Below are 22,164 nucleotides of genomic sequence, written 5' to 3'. Positions count from 1 at the left end.
CCTATTAAAATCATGAGAAGAGGAACTGCCAGGTCCTCTTATCATGATTGTAATAGTGAGTGCAAAAGGTTGTGTCAAACAATAAAGGGAAGGATGTGCTTTAAGATGATTCTTCCATTGATATGAAGATTATCCGTTTAAGTCGGCCATTGATAATTGAAGATGCTTTGAACCTATTGCTGCAGCTTCCCCAATCAATTATAAGTGATGTTATTGTGAAATTGAAATACCTCAGAGCAACAACAGCACAATCACAACCTGGTAGGCTACATAAAATCATAGAGTGGGACTTTGAAGTGCTAAAGTGCATGGCATGAAAAATCGACGCTCCTAGGTTGAAACACCTATGGAATTCCGAAATGCCTCTGCAAGTACAACACCACAGCTGTTTGTCAGGGGCTGAAAAACATGGATTTCCATAGCTACGCAGCTGTGCATGCCTAACACCAGCAAAGGAATTGCTACGTGTTGGGTGGAGAGGTGTAAAGCTCACCACCATTGGACTGTGGAATAATGAAGCACTCTTCACCATGTAGCAGTCTGGGTTTCGGGATGCCAGGAAAACACTTCCTACCTACCTGATTATGTTATGCCAACTGTGAAATTTGGTGGAGGAGGCCTCAAGGTTTAGCTGTTTTTCATGGTTAAGAACTCCTATTAAAATCATGACAAGAGGAACTACCAGGTCCTCTTGTCATGATTTTTTAATGAATCTTAATGCTACTGCCTATAAGTATAATGACATTCTAGACAATTCTGTGCTTCCACCTTTATGGAAACAGTTTGGGGGAGGCCCTTTCTTGTACCAACATGACACTGCTCCTGTGCACAAAGCATGGTCTCTGTAAGAATGGCTTGATGATGACACACAGCCCTGATCTCAGCCCATTGAACACCTGTGGGGTGAATTGGACACTGGGCTGTGAGACTGGCCAAATCACCTGACATCAGAGACTGCTCTTCTGGAAGAAAGAAAGGGAGGGAGGGAGTACAGGAGCACCCAAGGTTATATACTTTCACCTGCTCTCTTCCTCCTGTATATAAATGACCTGCTCTCACAGACGTTGACAGTACACTTCTATAAGTTTCAGTAAGGAAATACCTTGAGTAGACATATTACTTACTATTATAATAACTGAATTAACTCACGTAAAATATTCTTTATTAGTAGAATTTTCACCTGAGTATCACAGGCGTCATGAGTACAAGTACAAACGATAATTAAACAATAAAAATGTCAGCGAATTTGATTATAACTACATGGCCTAGGGAATGGAAAAAATCAATTTATATACCTTTATTGAAGAAAGGCAATGCAAGAGAGTGTGAAAATTACAGAACTACTATAGCACTGATTTCTCATGCAAGCAAAGTCTTACTTAAGATCATTGAGAAAAGACTGGAACCATTCATGAAGAGAGAAATGCCAGATGAACAGGCAGGATTTCGAAAAGGCAGAGGAACAAGAGATCAAATCGCCAATGTGAGATGGAAAGTAGAAAGAGCACAGGAATATCAAAAGAATGTCTACCTTTGTTTCCTCGACTATAGCAAGGCTTTTTGTAGATCATGTGAAACTGTGAAATGTGTTAAGAACAATGGGAGTCCCAGAGCATTTCATTATCCTTCTGAGGAATTTTTATTATGAACAAGAAGCTACTGTCCGAACAGATCTTGGAGAAACTGAGTATTTCACAATAGGTAAAGGGGTGTGACAAGAATGTATTTTATTTCCGTATCTGTTTAACTTGTACAGCGAATACGTGTTAAGAATGGCAGGGCTGGAGGAGTCTTCAGTTGAAATTAAAATTGGTGGAAGAAATAATAATAATTTGAGGTATACAGATGATACCACCTTGCTAGCAGAATGCAAAGAAGATTTGGAGGAACTTATTATGAAAGTTAAAGAAGAAAGTACTAAATATGGTCTTAAACTTAATCTCAAAAAGACAAAAGTTATGGCAACTTGTGAACTTGATGATTTTGAAGTAGATGGGGAGAAAATGGAAGTAGTTAACAATTTTTTGCTCCTAGGATCCTGAATTGATAAAGATAGGTGTTGTACAGAAGAAGTTAGAAGAAGATTATTACTCAGAAGGAAAGCAATGATAAATTTAAGCAAGATCTTTAAAGATAACGGCCTCGCAACAAAAATCAGAATCGTGAAAGCAATGGCATTCCTTGTGGTACTGTATGGATGTGAAAGTTGGACCCTGAGAAAGAGTGAAAGAAGGAAGATAGATGCATTTGAATTATAGGTTTGGAGAAACTTACTAAGAATACCATGGACTGCAAAGCAAACCAATAAATCAGTGATAGAATAAAGCCAGATTGCTCCCTCGAAGCTGCGATCATCAAGCAAAAATCATCATACTTCGGACATATTATACGAGCAAATGACAGTCTGTAGAAGATGATGCTTGCTAAAGTTGATGGAAGCAGGAGAAGAGGAAGACCAAGAATTAAATGGGTGGATGGAGTTAAAGAAGCAACTGGAGTGCACTTAGAAATTCTGAAAGACATGGTCAAGGACAGATCTGAATGGAGAGTGTATGTTTGTGGGATCACTAGGAGTCGAAAATGACTCGATGGAACATAACAAAATCTCTCATAGGGGGGGGGGGGAGACGTAGACCATCGGATCTGTTTAGGTTAGAGGAGTGAAGTAACTTTTTACGTGTTTCTTTGTAAAGCCATTCCATGAGGACCAACTTTTGTGAATGACTTTTGTCTTTTTCCAATGAACTCTGTGTCTATGTTCATTGGAAAAAGACAAAAGCCATACACAAAAGTCGGTTCCTCATGGAACGGCTTACAAAGAAACGTGTGAAACGTTACTTCACTCCCCTAACCTAAAGAGATCCGATGGTCTACGTCTTTCCCCCTTGTGGGAGATAGTACTCTATAAATCAGCAAATCTTTCCTAACTTTTGTAATTGTATACACACACCCATATATATGTGTATACATTTTTTTTTTTTTGAAAGAAATTTAGGAAATTTAACCTTAGCTACTTAGGGTGCACTTTGTGAATATACCAGTTATTGTTTATTAGCCTTTGTACTTGTACTGATGATGCCTGTGATACTCAGGCAAAAAGTCTACCAATAAAGAATATTTTACGTGAGTTAATTCCATTATTACGATAGTAAGTGACAGTACACTTCATTCCTCCTTTTCATTTGACACACTTTGTCTTATTCTGGGTCAGTTTTGAAATGCATGTAACTATGGATGGATGTGCTTCATTAATTAAAAACAAGTGTGTTGTTCTCTTTTTTTCATGCTGCATATATTATTTGTTGTTTCATATTCAGACTAGTGTTATATGTATAAAAATCTATGTGAGAGGCATTCCAAAAAGCAATGCAACTGTTGTGATACCTCTCTACCAGAAAGAAAATATCAGTGAAAGAAATAACATAAGATAGTTTAGTTTGAGGTCTACTTAACAGTTTCATAAATCTAACAGATAACCTTAGGTGTTGATGATTATTCATGACTTATTTTTAACAAAAATAATGTTATTTTTAAAATAAAGTCAAATATTAACAACACCAAACGAACTATTTAATAAAACGATGTTTTATTAACTTTCTTACTGTATATTTTGATGAATTTCAAATCACCATACTTACTTGGCTAATGGCTACAATACAGTTCTGTGGACAGAGCTATCATTAGAACAAATGGCTCTGTGTGTAAGTATTTTTAAAACACTTACACAATGAGCCATTTGTTCTAGCGATACAACTCTGTCCACAAAACTGTATTAGTAGCCGTTAGCCAAGAAAGTATGGCGCAGATATTTTAGTTCTGTAGACAGAGCTGTATCATTAGAACGCATGGCTCTGGCTCTCTGTGTAAGTGTTTATAAAACACATACACACAGAGCCAGAGCCACTTATTTTAATGATACAGCTCTGTCCACTGTATTGTAGCTGTTGGCCAAGAAAGTATGGCACAGATATTTGAGTTCTGTGGACAGAGCTGTATCATTAGAAGAAATGGCTTTGGCTCTGTGTCTAAGTGTTTTTAAAACACTTACAAACAGAGTTATTTTTAAAACACAAAGCCAGAGCCATTTGTTCTAATGATACAGCTCTGTCCATAGAACTTAAATATCTGCGACATATTTTCTTGGCCAATGGCTGCAATTCCTACAAAATAGATAAAATACTACATAGCCCCATTACTTCTCCCTCCTCTAATACACAGGAACGCAATATTACTATTTCTATTCTCTATATCAAAGGTATATCAGAAAAGATAGCCAAAGTACTCAAAACATGGCCTCTGGCCTCTGCACCACATTCAAACCTCATGTTAAATTAGTAAATCTGATCCACTGGAGCACACCTTGGAGTGTATGAAGTTCTTTGTGACTGTGACTTGGCCTACTGTGAGCAGACAGGAAGGTCTGTTAGCATCTGTCTTGAAGAACATAAAAAAAAATACATTCGCTACCATTATTATGGCAAATCAGGACTGGCAGACCATGCTTTGAACACCCCCCTTCACACAAGATTAGATGGAAGTAAACTAAGGTGCTATTTAGAAGTCATTACAAATCTGAAAGATTATTTTGAGTCAGCCATGGCTATGAAGAATTCTCTGAACCTGAAAATGTTGTTGCATTAATTTGCCAAAAATTTGGGAGACTGTTATCTTAAGAGCAACTCCCACCGTGCTGTAATTTATTTTATTTTATTTTATTATTTTTTTTTTTTAACATTAGAGGGCACTTAAATAAGACTTGAGAACTTTTTGTCCATTACAATTGTATTGTTTCACTTACTCAATGTCATATATACATGCTATGTTGTGCTCTGATGATGCCGATTTAAAATTCAGCAAAATATTAGCAAATTAATAAAACATCTTTTTATAAAATAGTTCCTTTGGTGTTGTTAATGCTGTTAAAAATAAGTCATGAATAACAGTTTGATAGATTTTCTCCTTTCCTTTCAGTCAATTTTGTTACTTCATAAAAGTACTTCATAGCCATCATAATAACTCTTCTGTTCATTTTCAAATGGATACCCATGAAATGTATCTTTAATGTAGAAAATAACCAAAGTCCAGGCTATAGCAAGGATGGGAATAATTTTCACAACTTCATATCAAACCTCTTTGATAGTCACTTAAATCAGTGTGTTCGTGTGTGGCCTCACATCGTCATCTTGAAAAAGCAGTGCCTGTTCTTCAGCATATGTGCAATTAATTTCTCATTTCAGCAATCTTCAACATGGCTTTGTGAATTTATTATGATATCTTTTATAATAAATGATAACTTTGAATCCCAGAAGACAGTAGTTATCATGTGCTTTCTGGTGGAAAGTAGACTTTCAAACATTTTCATTTCAAGGTCTTGATGGGATGCTTAAAGGTCAAAGCTGTATAACTGAGAGAAGACCTCCACATAGCCTTTAAAGGAATGCGGAGAACCGACCAGGGCTTCTGACCTGATGTCCAATCCTCACCTTCTCGTGGTGCACCCCTGTTGGGTATCTACTTGGATACTGAATGAATGAGGATGGACTGAAAATTTGGGATTTAGCCGACCAAATTGTATTCTTATTGGTTAAACCAAAATAAAAAATGATGGTACAACATAACAAAATTTCATTCCAGCTGGAGCGTCGCCCAGTTAAACAAGACCCCCGTTGTTTTCGCCAGGGAACCAGGGCGAACAGCAAAAAGTCAGCTACTGGAACAAATCAGAGCACACCCCCCAACTCAACATCACCAGAGTTCAAGATTGGTACTATCAACATAAGAAGCCTGAATGGCAAAGAAATGGAGCTAGCTGAGGAATTATATAAGTACCAGATCGACATAATAGGGGTGACTGAAACAAAAAAAAAACAAAAACTGGTGAGATCTTTTTGAGCAATAAATACAAAATGTTATATTCAGGCAATGACAATCAAGGAAAAGGAGTAGCCATAGTATTCAACACAAAATAGGAGGCTAATCTTCTTGAATGGCAGGCAGTCTCAAGTAGAGTGATGTTGGCAAATATGAGAATGGAGAATTGGACAATGAGACTTATTTGTGCCTATTGTCCCACAGAAGGTTTTACTAAGGTAGAAGTGGAGAAATTTTTTTGAGGCTTTACAGAAAGCAACTGACACAATGAAAGAGGAAAACTTGGTTCTTGTTGGGAATCTAAATAGCAGAATAGCATATGATTGTCAGACATACAAAAATATTTTGAGAAAATTTGGAGAAAAGAGCAAAGCTATTTAATAATGGCAAATACCTGTTGGATTTCTGCTCAGGACATGGACTGGTTATTACTAACACAATGTTCCAACATAAAAATGTGCACAAATTCACATGGAGAGAAGAGGCAAGGAATAAGAAAAGTCTCATTGACTATGTTATTGTTGATAGTGAGGTTTTCTCCTGCATGACACCAGAGTGTACAGTTGATTTGAAATTGGAAGTGATCACCATTTAGTCTTGAGAAGGATGAAATTGAATTTCATGTTGAAAAGAAGAACATATAAGAAAGTTTTAAAGAGAATAAAAGTTGAGCAGCTCTCATATGTGAACTGTAGACTAAAATACACAATATTATTCAAGAAAAAATGAGAGTTTGAGAGCAGGAACCAAACCTTGGAGATTCAGTGGCAAGCCCTGAAATAAACACTGATTGATTCAGCCAGAGAGGCATGTGGTGAGGTTGTGTGCAAGGATAAAAAAATCAGAACTCCATGGTGGACAAGGGAAATTAAAAAGGCAGTGAAGGAAAAGAAGAAAGCATATCAAAAGTTCCTGTCAAATAAGTCAGCTTGTGCTCTTAGAGAATACAGAGACAAATGCAAGAATGCTAAACAGTGTGTAAAACTAGCTAAACAAAAGTCATGGGAGGACTTTGGCAAGAATATAGAAAATAAATATCAAGAAGGTGGCAAAATATTCTCGAGGTTGTTGAAGAAGCTTAGGAATGGAGGAAAGAGTGCTGTAAAAAGAGTTAGAGATGATAAAGATGACATGAAAACGGGAGAAAAAGATATTCTTGAAGTATGGAGTAATTACTTTGAAAAACTGCTAAATGAAACAAGTAGTGATGACAGCACAGTGGTAAAAAACATTGACCAGGCATGCAGTCAGGAATACATATATATTCTTGAAGTAGAAAAAGCCATCAAAGGCTTGAAATGTGGAAAGGCAGCAGGAGTAGATGATATTCGACCAGAAATGCTGAAGTATGGTGGTATAAAAGTTTTACAGTGGCTGCTGCATAGTTCAGAAAACATGGACAGAGGAACGAACTCCTGATGATTGGAGTAGAGCTCTGATAGTACCCATATATAAAATGGGAAATAAAACTGAATGTGAGAATTGCAGAGGTATTTCCCTACTGAGTGTTCCTGGCAAGATTTATGCCAGCATACTTGAGAAACGGTTGAGAAGAATTGTGGATGAAAAGCTAGGTGAAGAACAAGCTGGATTCAGGCCAAATAGAGGCTGTCGGGATCAGATCTTCACTTTACCACAAATAGTTGAGAAAGCATAGAAATATAACAAAGAGCTGTATTTAAGTTTTGTCGATTTGGAAAAGACATATGACAAGGTGCCAAGAGAGAAGCTATTCAATACGCTACAGTCATATGGTGTCAGTGGGGCATTATATCAAGCAATACCGAGTCTTTATTTGAGTTGTAAGTCAGCAGTTAGAATTGAAGGAAGTACAGGAAGATGGTTTAATGTTAAATCTGGTGGGAGACAAGGATGTGCATTATCCCCTCTGTTATTCATTATCTATATGGATCACATTATGAAGGAAAGTGGTATTAAACATTATATCAAAATTGGAGATGTTAATATCAGCTCTTTGCTTTATGCGGATGATGTTATACTTCTAAATAAATCTGCTACAAGTCTGCAAGATTCTCTGACTAAATTGAATAACTGTTGTAATAGATATGGTATGAAGGTCAGCAATAAAAAGACAAAGACAATGAAAATAGGCAGAATCATTGAAAATGTCAACTGTGTTGTGAATGGAGAACCTGTGGAACAAGTAAACATTTCAGCCAATTAGGCACAATTTTTAGTGAAGATGGTAAATTAAATATAGAAATTAACAGTATCAGCAAAGCTGGTATGGTGGGAAGTCAATTGAATAAATTCATATGGAATAAGAGAGAAATTAGTCGGAACACTAAATTAGCTGTATACCAGACAGTGTTCAAACCACTTTTAATTTATGGATCTGAGAGCTGGGTCAGAAGTAAAACACTTGACCAAAGACTAGAGACCGCAGATATGAGAGTCCTGAGAAAGTTTATAGGTGTGAACAGATGGCATCAATGGCAATATCATATTAAAAATGAGGATATTAGGAAAGAACTTGACATTGTTTGCATCCAGGAATGTGTTAGCAGAGCTAATCTCAGGTGGTATGGTCACTTAAACAGAATGTGCGAGGAAAGATTAGCCAAACAAGTGTTCTCTGCCAGGTTGGCAGAAAAACGACCCAGAGGAAGACCAAGATATAGGTGGATTGATACTGTACAAAGTTCCTTAGATGATAGAAATATAAGATCTGATAATGTTGGAGTCTTGACAAGTAACAGACTGATTTGGAGGAAAATTGTAGATAGGAAGTTAGTAATGATGTAATTTTTTTCATGTAGTACTATCATATCCTGTACACCCCTTGAGGGTACATGGCAGGAATTTGATGATGATGGTCTTGATGATGACTCACCTTTCATCCTCAGTGAAATTTTGTGAAGAAAAGCATTTGCCTTTCCTTTTATGATGTTGAAGCATTTAGCAAGAAACTTCCATTTGTTGCCAAATGCTTCTGTTTCATTAGTCAACTTTGGCACTCAACATATGCATGGTATAGCCCTTCTATAATGATTTGGTTCATTCATACTAATCAAACATTCATTTTCAATACTAGTGAACTCCAACTTATACTGATTTTCACTAATCAACTGCTAAGCTTTCTGTTTGTTTAAATAATCAATTGCAATTTTTGGCTAATCATCACAGTCATTAGTGTCAACTTACCATGGCTGGTTCTTGCTCTTCAGTCCAACAATATACATACAACACATCTACAGTTGCTTCCCCATAACAATGTTGTTATTGGCATTGAATTTCAATAGCACATTTCATGCATCAAAAATTTGATTACTGTATGCAGTTTTACATATTTATACAAATTTGTAAGACTCATCCATTGTGGTGATAGCACAAACAATACAATTTGTGTTGTATATCATATACTAAACTGTAGCAGAGGAATGAAGGAACCAATATTCCAGTGGATGCAAGTACACAGCTATTAATTTTGGGATATCTCTAGTATTTGTATATGAAAATGTGTTTATATGGCTGATGAATGAAAAAGGAACTATAAGTGAATTAGTGTTACTTTAATACAACTGCTAATGCCAGTGGTATTAAATTATATACTATATATACTTTAATACCACATTTTTAAGATGTGAAAATCAATCCATTTGCCATTATCAGATTTTATGCTTAGCTATCCATATATTAAATCAAATTTGAGAGAAATTAGGCATTTCATTATAAATGTTTAACCTTTTTCATTGTAAGATAAATGTAATAATAGTAATATGTAAGGTATTTTGTTATAGATTTGTTCTTTTGTGTAATTTAAGAACCATAAAAATATGACAATTAATGACAGGAATATATAAACAGCACACTTATTTGTCTGATGTTAAATACTAATTGAACTGATTCCTAAAAAAAAATTAAATAATGGTAACATGAAATAAACATACCAGTATTTTATGTAAACTGTTGTATTAAAAAGCTAATTTGCTTAAACCATCTGGATTTGAATATGCATATCTATGTAGCAATTTTTAACACCTAGTAGCAATGCAAGTATTTTAATAAATTTAGTTTAATCCTTTATCCAAGTGTGAGCAAACAAAGATTGTGCCTGGAAATATCTTCAGCACTGAGGTAAGGTGGTGCAACTCGTAGCAAAGGTGGACCAAGCTCTCATCACTCCTTGTCTCAGTATCTCCCATAATGCAAAGCACATCTCCTGGCGGACATGTATATTGCTATGCATTAAGGGAAGGGCCACTACCCAGACCGGTCTCGTCAGTGGGAGGCAGACCCAGAGTGGTGATACTAAGGCAGAAGCAATGGAGAGGTCATATTAAATTTATAAATTTAATTTAATTTAAATTTAATTAAACAAAAATAAATTTATTATAGTCTAACTAAGTGCAAAATAAACTTCCAACATCTTTCTCTAAATCCAGACTAATTTAATAATAAGGTGGTACACCGGTTGGCAACTTGTATAGGTAAATATGACCTCTCCATTGCTTCTGCTTTAGTATCACCACTCTGGCTCTGCCTCCCACTGACGAGACCTCAATAAGGTCGAAACCGGTCTGGTTAGTGGCCCTTCCTTTAATGCATAGCAACATACATGTCCGCAAGGAGACGTGCTTTGCACAAGGAGTGATGAGAGCTTGGTCCACCTTTGCTACGAGTTGCCAAGGGATGTACCACCTTACCTCAGTCCTGAAGATATTTTCAGGTGCAAACTTTGTTTGCTCACACTTGAATAAAGGATTAAACTAAATTTATGATAGTCTAACCAAGTGCAAAATAAAGTTCCAATGCAAGTATTTTAGTTTTAAGTCACTTTAATTAGAAATTAGTCAAAACATTAAAGTAGCTAGTTTCCTTTGGTGCAAGAATGGGAGAGAAAAGATCCAGAAGGAAGAAATATCTAGGTACATTGATACAGTTAAAAGTGCCTTGAGACTAAAATATGATTTGACATTTGGAGGAAAACTGCCAATAATAAATTAGTAATATTGTAAACATTTGGTATAATAATATCATTCATTATATTCTCTCCTCCAGGTTACAAATCAAGAATTTGTTGAAGATGTAACATCATCTGTTGAGATTACTTGCATATATAAATTAAAACCTTTGCAATGTTTAGACAATTTCGAATGTTGGCAGTGGGTTAAAATTTCAGCATATTAATTAAAAAATCTTCTAGCAAAATGAACATTGATTTCAAAAATGAAATCCTCAAATCCTACTAAGTGAAAATTTAAGTGTCAAATTTCAAGAAGAATAAATCAAGCAGAGGTTTGATCAAGTGCATTTTGGGATACGGTTCGGCATAATATTAGTTAATTCAGTTCCCCCCCACCCAGTTTTGTAATAATATCAATGCAAGATTTTTTAAGCATGCTACTTCGTGTTTTGTAGACTGGCCATGATTTGGATCTCCAGTAGATGGTATGCTAATTGTGTGTGTTATCATTAAAATATATAATTCAGATGAAATGATTTCTATTGGGATTTATTGATCAAGTATTTTTTTAGAACAACTATGTTATGCCAACTAGTTTCACCAACTGAGGCTATTGGCATCTTCAGGGTACATAACTGATATAAGGCACTTAAAGCTAAAAACCATTACAGACTATAAATCAACCGATTCCAATTATATTTGACAAAACAGAATGTGTACAATACATGCATAGCGCGTGTATGATTTCAGTTGTTATTTAGGAACGTTCTATAATTGGTACTATAATTCAGTTCTTGTGTGTTTAGAGATCTAATAAGGGTCTTCCAGATCTCGGCAAGATTAATCCTTGGTTCCTGTTAAGGTTTTGTACAGAATGGGCAACTGTTGCGGCTTCTTTAATAATTCGGGAGTGGAAATCCTCCTCTATATAAGGAATGGAGCTTTTATCCCACTCTATGATATGGTTATTCTTGAGAAATGAAAGGATAAACCTGATTTTTCTTCTCTGTTGTTATTAACGTCTCCAATGTGCTCCATTTGTCTAATCTCAAGGCTTCTTGAAGTCTGGCCGATGTAATTTAAATTGCACGAGCAGGGTATGTTGTAAACTCCAGCATGTTTGAAGAAAGGATGGCCATCTTTTGGAGATCTTAAGAGTTATCTAATCGTTTCTGTAGGTTTAAAAGTTGATCTTATTCTGTGGGGTTTGAGCAGTCTTGCAACCTTATTAAAAACTGTCCCCACGTATGGAATGACGATTGTAGAAATATACTGTGTGTCATCCCGTTGTCTTTGTGGGGTGTCAGAGAAAAGTATCTTGTGGATGAGTCTCCGAGGATAGCAAGTCATGATGAGGTTGTTAGATATCAGAGATAATTCATCCTGGAGATCTTGTTGATATATTGTAATGCAGAAAGCTCGCTTTTTTAGTATGTGTACAATGCTAAGTTTTTGAGAAATGTGGTGGTAGGAGCTAAAGCGCAAATAACATCCTGTATTTGTGGGTTTTCGGTAAACTAAGAGGCTGAGACGACCATTCGTTTGCTTCTTAATTAGCGTGTCCAAAATTGATAATTGGTTATCTTTTTCAAGATCTAGAGTGAATTTGATTGTATGGTGTAATGAATTGATCTTGGTTAGAAAATCAAACAGGTCCTTTTTTGTGTGGTTCCAAACAATGAAAATATCATCTACGTATCTCCACCATACTGTGGGTGTAGGGTCTTCTTGAGATAAAATTTTACTTTCAAGATCCTCCATAAAAAGATAAGCACAAGATAGTGAGAGAGGGCTATGCATTGCAAGGCCAGTCAATTGCTGATATATGGTTTATTCCATAAGAAAAAGTTTGATGTTAAACAATGACGGAACAGGGAAGTGATATCTTGCGGAAACAATCTTCCTAAACTTTTGATAGCTTCTTCCATAGGAATATTGGTGAATAGAGATGTAACATCCAGGCTTGCGAATTGAACAAAATTTCCGAGATGGAAATTTTGTTCAATTTCTCTACGAAATGTTGCGAATTTCGTATGTAAGCATCCGAATTATGGATGTGTTGTTTGAGGAGGCTTGCAAGGTGTTTAGATGACAGATAGGTGGGCAAGTTGATACCGTCTACAATAGGGCATAACGGTATTCCATTTTTTGTGTACTTTTGGAGCGCCATATAGTCTTGGTGTTAGTGGATGCATAGACTTCAGTCTTCGATTTAAATCTGTAGGCCAGTTTACCAAGCGACGCAATAAATCGTTGGTATCACTGTGATTCTTTAATGTTGGATCTGTGATTAGGACACGGTAAACGGACGTACCTGATACTAAGTTGCTAATTTTATCTTCATAATCCCTGGTGTTTAAAATCAACATGCAGTTGCCCTTATCTGCTTTTAATATAATGTTCTTTTGTTCAAGAGGGGTGATGTTTGTGTTAGAAGTTCTAGAAGATGAGTGATGAGATGAATGAACTTAGATTAGAAAGTAGTATTATCCTAATCTAAGATCATTAGCTGTGGGTTCTGGTAACAACGAGACTGCCTTTTCTATATTACAAATGATATCCACTTTAGGAATATGATCAGCTGTTATCACAAAGTTAAAACCTTACTTGAGTATAGAGATCTCTGGTTTTGTTAATACATGATCTGATAGATTAAAAATAACTTTGTTGTCTGCCATAGAAGCCACCATATATCTTGGTCTAAAGTATTAGAGATATCGTCAAAAAACTGATAACATTGTAAATCTAATTTGCTTAATAGAAATCTAGTGTGTTGTATCTGTTCACGTAAAAGTGCCAACGATGTTTTAAAATAAATATGTTTAGCTTGTCTGGAATGGAATTGTTCCTTTAAAGATAGAAACTTGGAATGATGTTGTCCCGACATCTTTTCAAAAAAGTAAGATCATTTAATAGTCTTTCTTTGTGCATTTTAGCAGTTCAAAGCGGCATACCTTTTGTTTGGTTTCTCCATGGATTCTATTCATGTTAAAACATTATTTTCTTGACCACGAAAACTGTGGAAATTACTTCTATTGGGATTTATTGATCAAGTATTTTTTTAGAACAACTTTGTTATACCAACTAGTTTCACCAACTGAGGCTGTTAGCATCTTCAGGGTACATAACTGATATAAGGCACTTAAAACTAAAAACTGTTACAGACTGTAAATCAACCAGAATCTTTCCATTCCAGACGAGCTAAACATTTATTTTAAAACATCGTTGGCACTTTTACGTGAACAGATGCAACACACTAGATTTCTATTAAGCAAAATAGATTTACGATGTTATCAGTTTTTTGAAGATATCTCTAGTACTTTAGACCAAGATATATGGTCACTTCTAGGCAGGATGATCAATATTAGCTATGAGAAAGCCTTTACAACAAGCAAACGGAACCAAATCAAGAAATTCAACGATCTTTATGCAAAATATTTTAAATCTAAACCTTCTCTGCCAGACAACAAAGTTGTTTTCAATCTATCAGATCATGTGTTAACAAAACCACAGATCTCTATACTCTCTACTCAAGAAAGGTTTAACTTTGCGATAACACCTGATCATATTCCTAAAGTGGATATCATTTGTAATATAGAAAAGGCAGTCTCATTGTTACCGGAACCCACAGCTAATGATCTTAGATTAAAAAGTAGTATTATCCTCTCATCTTCAAGAACTCCTAACACAAACATCATCCCTCTGGAAAAAAGAACAATGTATAGTTTAAAGAAAAAAAAAGATATCATTATATTAAAAGCAGATAAGGGCAACTGCACGGTGATTTTAAACACCAGGGATTACGAAGATAAAATTAGCAACTTAGTATCAGATACGTCCATTTAGTGTCCTAGTCACAGATCCACCATTAAAGAATCACAGTGATACCAACGATTTATTGGGTCATTTGGTAAACTGGCCTACAAATTTAAAACGAAGACTGAAGTCTATGCATCCACTAACACTATGTGGCTCTCCAAAAGTACACAAAGATGGAATACCGTTATGCCCTATTGTAGACGGTCAACTCACCCACCTATCTGTTATCTAAACACCTTGCAAGCCTCCTCAAACAACACATCGATAATTCGGATGCTTACATATGAAATTCGCAAAATTTCATAGAGAAAATGAACAACATCTCCAATACGGACCTATGCTCAAGCCTGGACGTTACATTTTTATTCACTGACATGCCTGTGAAAGAAGTTATCAACATTTTAGGAAGTTTGTTTCCGCAAGATATCACTTCCCTACTCTGTCATTGATTAACATCAAACTTTTTCTTATGGAATAAAACCATATATCAGCAATTGACTGGCCTTGCAATGGGTAGCCCTCTCTCACCATCTTGTGCTGATCTTTTTATGGAGGATCTTGAAAGTAAAATTTTATCTCGAGTAGACCCTAAACCCACAGTATGGTGGAGATACGTAGATGATATTTTCATTGTTTGGAACCACACAAAAAAGAACCTGTTTGATTTTCTAAACAAGATCAACTCATTACACCATACAATCAAATTCACTCTAGATCTTGAAAAAGATAACCAATTATCATTTTTGGACATGCTAATTAAGAAGCAAACGAATGGTCGTCTCAGCCTCTTAGTTTACCGAAAACCGACAAATACAGGATGTTATTTGCGCTTTAGCTCCTACCACCACATTTCTCAAAAACTTAGCATTGTACACATACTAAAAAAGCAAGCTTTCCGCATTACAACATATCAACAAGATCTCCAGGATGAATTATCTCTGAAAGATAACCAATTATCATTTTTGGACATGCTAATTAAGAAGCAAACGAATGGTCGTCTCAGCCTCTTAGTTTACCGAAAACCCACAAATACAGGATGTTATTTGCGCTTTAGCTCCTCCCACCACATTTCTCAAAAACTTAGCATTGTAAGATCAGCACCAGCTTGTGCTGATCTTTTTATGGATGATCTTGAAAGTAAAATTTTATCTCAAGTAGACCCTAAACCCACAGTATGGTGGAGATATGTAGATGATATTTTCATTGTTTGGAACCACACAAAAAAGAACCTGTTTGATTTTCTAAACAAGATCAACTCATTACACCATACAATCAAATTCATTCTAGATCTTGAAAAAGATAACCAATTATCATTTTTGGACATGCTAATTAAGAAGCAAACGAATGGTCGTCTCAGCCTCTTAGTTTACCGAAAACCCACAAATACAGGATGTTATTTGCGCTTTAGCTCCTACCACCACATTTCTCAAAAACTTAGCACTGTACACATACTAAAAAAGCAAGCTTTCCGCATTACAACATATCAACAAGATCTCCAGGATGAATTATCTCTGATATCTAACAACCTCACCATGATTGGCTACCCTCGGAGACTCAACTACAGGATACTTTTCTCTGACCTCCCACAAAGACAACGGGACGACACACAGTATATTTCTACAATCGTCATTCCATACATGGGGACAGTTTCTAATAAGGTTGCAAGACACCTCAAACCCCATTGAATAAGAGTGACTTTTAAACCTACAGAAACGAACAGACAACTCTGAAGATCTCCAAAAAAGGGCCATTCTTTCCTCAAATATGCTGGAGTTTACAACATACCCTGCTCGTGCGGTTTAAATTACATCGGCCAGACTTCAAGAAGCCTTGAGATTAGACAAATGGAGCACATTGGAGACGTTAATAACAATAGAAAAGAAAAATCAGGTTTATCCTTTCATTTCTCAAGAATAACCATATCATAGAGTGGGATAAAAGCTCCATTCCTTATATAGCGGAGGATTTCCACTCCCGAATTATTAAAGAAGCCGCAACAGTTGCCCGTTCTGTACAAAACCTTAACAGGAACCAAGGATTAATCTTGCCCGAGATCTGGAAGACCCTTATTAGATCTCTAAACATACAAGAACTGAATTATAGTACCAATTATAGAACGTTCCTAAATAACAACAAGTGAAATCATACACGCGCTATGCGTGTATTGTACGCATTCTGTTTTGTCAAATATAATTGGAATCGGTTGATTTATAGTCTGTAACAGTTTTTAGCTTTAAGTGCCTTATATCAGTTATGTACCCTGAAGATGCCAATAGCCTCAGTTGGTGAAACTAGTTGGTATAACATAGTTGTTCTTAAAAAATATTTGATCAATAAATCCCAAGAGAAGTCATTTCCATAGTTTTTGTGGTCAAGAAAATAACGTTTTAACATATAATTCAGAAGTCTTATAGAAGAACAGGTCATTTTAGTTAAGTATGAAATATCTAGGTATTCTATACAATAAAGTATATAAAAATTAAATATAGGTTTGCATAGTGTTGCAGTGGTATTTTATATTTTTAGAATAAGGAACATGATTTGGAGTGCTTAAGGGTCAAAGCTGTATAACTGAGAGGACACCTCCACATAGCCTTTAAAGGAATGTGGAGAACCGACCAGGGCTTTTGACCTAATGTCCAATCCTCACCTTCTCGTGGTGCACCCTGTTGGGTATCTACTTGGATACTGAACGAACGAGGATGGGCTGGCAATTTGGGATTTAGCTGACCAAATTGTATTCTTATTGGTTAAACCAAAATTAAAAATGATGGTACGACATGACAAAATTTCATTCCGGCTGGGGCATCGCCCGGTTAAACAAGGCCCCCCTTGTTTTTGCCAGGGAACCAGGGCGAACAGCGAAAAGTCAGCTACTGGAACAAATCTGAAAACAAACCCCAACTCAACATCACCAGAGTTAAAGATCGGTACTATCAACGTAAGAAGCCTGAATGGCAAAGAAATGGAGCTAGCTGAGGAATTAGATAAGTACCAGATCGACATAATCGGAGTGACTGAAACAAAAAAGACTAAAACTGGTGAGATCTTTCTGAGCAATAAATACAAAATGTTATATTCAGGCAATGACAATCAAGGAAAAGAAGGAGTAGCCATAGTATTCAACACAAAATACGAGGCTAATCTTCTTGAATGGCAATCAGTCTCAAGTAGAGTAATGTGGGCAAATATGAGAATGGGGAACTGGACAATGAGACTTATTTGTGCCTATGGTCCCACAGAAGGTTCTACTAAGGTAGAAGTGGAGGAATTTTTTGAGGCTTTAGAAAAAGCCACTGACACAATGAAAAATGAAAAGTTGGTCCTTGTTGGGGATCTAAATAGCAGAGTAGGAAATGATTGTGAGACATACAAAAATATTTTGGGAAAATTTGGAGAAAAGAGCAAAGCTAATAATAATGGCAAATATCTGTTAGATTTCTGCTCAGCACATGGACTGGTTACTACTAACACCATGTTCCAACATAAAAATGTGCACAAATTCACATGGAGAGAAGAGGCTAGGAATAAGAAAAGTCTCATTGACTATGTTATTGTTGATAGTGATGTTTTCTCCCTGGTGCAGGATCACTTCCCTATCAAGACTAGATAGGGAAGTGATCCCTATCTAGTCTTGAGCAAGATAAAATTGAATTTCATATTGAAAAGAATAACATGTAAGAAAGTTTTAAAGCGAATAAAAGTTGAGCAGCTCTCAGAAGTGAACTGTAGACTAAAATACACAAAGATTATTGAAGAAAAAATGAAAGAGTCTGAGAATAGGAATCAAACCTTGGAGATTCAGTGGCAAACTCTGAAGAAAACATTGATTGATTCTGCCAGAGAGGCATGTGGTGAGGTTGTGTGCAAGGATAAAAAAATCAGAACTCCCTGGTGGACACAGGAAGTTAAAGAGGCAGTGAAGGAAAAGAAGAAAGCATATTAAAAGTTCCTGTCAAATAAGTCAGATTGTGCTCTTAGAGAATATAGAGACAAATGCAAGAATGCTAAACACTGTGTAAAACTAGCTAAACAAAAGTCATGGGAGGACTTTGGCAAGAATATAGAAAATAAATATCAAGAAGGTGGGAAAATATTCTGGAGGTTGTAGAAGAAGCTTAGAAATGGAGGAAAGTGTGCTATAAAAGGAGTTAGAGATGATAAAGGTGACAAGAAAACGGGAGAAAAAGATATCCTTGAAGTATAGAGTAATTACTTTGAAAAACCTCTAAATGAAACAAGCAGTGATGACAGCACAGTGATAAAAAACACTGACCTGGCATGCAGTAAGGAATTCATATCCATACTTGAAGTAGAAAAAGCCATCAAAGGCTTGAAATGTGGAAAGGCAGCACATTTCACATTTCACCTAAACAGAATGGGCGAGGAAAGATTAGCAAAACAAGTGTTCTCTGCCAGGTTGGCAGCAAAACGGCCCAGAGGAAGACCAAGATATAGGTGGATTGATACGGTACAAAGTGCCTTAGACGATAGAAATATTAGATCTGATAATGTTGGAGTCTTGACAAGTAACAGACTGATTTGGAGGAAAATTGTAGATAGGAAATTAATAATGATGTAAATTTTTCATGTAGTACTATCATATCCTGTACACCCCTTGAGGGTATATAGCAGGAATTTGATGATGATGATGGAACATGATTTTCACTTTCATAAATTTATTTATAAATTCAATGAATACAAATGAAAAACATAATAGAAAAAATCACATGTTAATGTCGGTAATGTAAAAAGATACTTTTTTTTTTATTTGCATTGATGAATTATAATGGAATTTGAATTGCAAACATTTGTTTTCATGCATAAAAATTTTGTAGTCTGACATCTTTTCTCACATTCACAGTTCACGAAACTCTGACTTGTATCGATTAATTGTGCTATAGATGCTTTGAAGAGACACTTTTTCTAGTGGCACTAGGGGAAATAAGTTTTTCATCCCTAACACCAAATTTTTATCTTGTGTATAATCTTTTAATACTTCCACTTCTAGTGTCCAGGTTATAAAAATCATCCTTAGCTTTTTTTTCAAGTATGATAATTATTACAGTATGAGATCACATTTTCTATAATCTACTTCAAGAACTTGGATAGACACATTGGAACTAATATACACTTCAGGATGTCTAGCATTGAAAGTCTTTTGCTTGTAAATAAGTGTTTAGGGATGACCTGATGTATTTATTTCACTTTCATAAATTTATGAAAGTGAAAATTGTGTTCTTTATTTTGGAAATATAACAGACCATTGCAACATTTTGCCAACTAGTATTTAATATGTATATACTTTAAGTAGAACTACTTTAGTTATTGTATTAAATACGTAATTGTTCTATAGAATAACTGAATTATATACTTTAACCCTTTCAGACCTGAATTTTTTTTTACAAGTGAAAAAAATTTTTTCTTTCTATTTATTTTGTCTTTAGGTCTAAAAAAGCAAGGATATCAAGTATTTTTCTGAAAAATACATTTTCATTTTTTCAGAAAATGAAAATGTATTTTTTTTCAATGATTCATTGAAAATGAATCATTCGCCACGTAATATGGGCTATGAAGGCCAAGAAAGTTAGTGATTCCAATTGGAATCTAGGGCAGAAAGGGTTAATGGTAACATGCACACACAGACACACACGAGGTTTAGCAGAAATGTAATGAGATTTTTTTATTGCAGTTTTTAATTGGCAACACTGTCAAACTAACAATGACATGGTATGTTAGTGATTCCTGTTTTTTCTGTTGGTACCAGTTTCTCGTCGGTAGGGTAAACACCTGTTGAGTTTCTGTGTTTTTAGTTGTACAACAGTGCTATCAAAACAGCTGATAAAATTAAATTGGCATGTGGTAATTGATTCTTTATTGCGTGCTCTTTAGTTGGCACAAGCCAGATGTTTTTGGAGAGGAGAGAAAGTATGGAAGATAAGCAACATGCATGGTGGCCTGTTGCAACACAAATGAAGAACAACCTCCTGCAGTGACTGTCGATCAAATTTACTACAAAAAATCCTTGAGATTGCCAGTGATTGGATCTTGCATCACAACAATACACCTTCTCATTCTGCACTATCAGTTCCCTAATATTTAGCCAAAAAATACATTTCCATGTTGTAAGAGCCACTGTACTTTCCCGACTTTACTCTGTGTGACAATTTTCTTTTCCACAAGCTCAAGAACAAGATGAAAGGTACCCATTTTGAAACTATCAAAAACATCCAAAGAGCCCTGACAGGGACCATAAATAAGCTAACAAAAGAGGACTTCCAATTGGCATGTATTAATTGAATACATGACAGTTTTATGCAGATTTTGTCTCGTTACTTTTCTGCTAGACCTCATACATAAATTTCAGTAACCATTGAACCAAGAAAGTAATCAGAGGCATTCCATAGGACCTATTGTTTTTAAGTCAACTACTCTCTGAATTGTTAACAATATTTCATATGGTTTGACAGTGGGTATTCAGCTGTTTGCAGCCAATGCATAGTTGGAGTCCTGATGTCAAGTCTCTTTATTAGGAAGATTGAAATAGACTTTTATCTTAGACATATGAATGGGATTGCCACTTTAATGTTGATTAGTTAAGAGCTTTACATTTCAGATTGTAGAAGAGTGAGTAAAAACTGTGCTCTGTGACATGGAAGAGATTCAGATCTGAAGCCAGTAGGTAACAAGGACCTGAAGTTCGAAGGACACATTGCAAGATCTGCAAATAGCACATGACATATAGCTACTGTTAAAGTGGTGATTGTATCAATGTACAAATTTGTTCACTTGATTTCTGCTGTAATCAGAAAATGCTGAAGAGGATTCTGGAATGTTGATTTTGTTCATTGAGGAAATGTAAATTGGTTAGGTTTTGCATTCATAAATGGGTTGACAGTGAATCCTCTACTTTGCCATAAACAAGGTCAAGTTTTAGTAACTTGCTCATTATAATAACATTACCATTGAACTAGACAAGGGGAATGGATACACCATGATATTTTTGGATTTTGCTAAGGCTTTTGGCAGAATACAGCTTGGAAGACTGTTGCATAAATTGGAAAATATGGGTTTGGATTATAAAATATTAGTCTGGATAAGAGGACAGCTGACTGACAGATGTCAAAAAGTGGTATACAGGGGATGTGAGTCTGCAATATTTAAAGTAACTAGTGGCATACCACAAGGATCAGTCCTTGGTCCACTGATATTCAATCTGTACATTAATGATAGTGGGAAGGATTTGACAGGTGACATACAGCTATTTGCTGATGATGCAAAAATAGATAGGGTAATCAGGAATGCTACTGATATGCAGTACTTGCAAAATGATTTGAATAGGCTGGAATTGTAGACATGGGAAAATGGATGTCAGTTAAATGTAAAGTCATACACTTTGGCATGATTAGATATCCAATGTCATATTATATTGGTGGGATTATGCTAGAAGAAACTGATCAGGCTATGGATCTTGGAGTGTTAGTAGACAGGAAGTCAAAGTTCAGGGCCATATAGCAAAGATTGCAAATATAACTCAAAAGATAATA

At 35.7% G+C, this 22,164-nt stretch overlaps 1 protein-coding gene across 1 annotated transcript in view; it reads left to right on the top strand.

Annotated features, from left to right (window-relative positions):
• The window catches only part of Exn (Ephexin), a 265,308-nt gene that overhangs the window by 178,431 nt on the left and 64,713 nt on the right, over positions 1-22,164 (top strand). The gene's annotated exons all lie outside the window — the stretch shown is intronic.

The sequence above is a fragment of the Typopeltis vanoorti genome, chromosome 2, assembly GCF_054136105.1.
Source record: "Typopeltis vanoorti isolate ZY-2024b chromosome 2, IOZ_Tvanoo_1.0, whole genome shotgun sequence".
NCBI classification, from domain to species: domain Eukaryota; kingdom Metazoa; phylum Arthropoda; class Arachnida; order Uropygi; family Thelyphonidae; genus Typopeltis; species Typopeltis vanoorti.
Note: the sequence above shows the minus strand (reverse complement) of the source record. Positions and strands in the feature narration are given on the sequence as shown.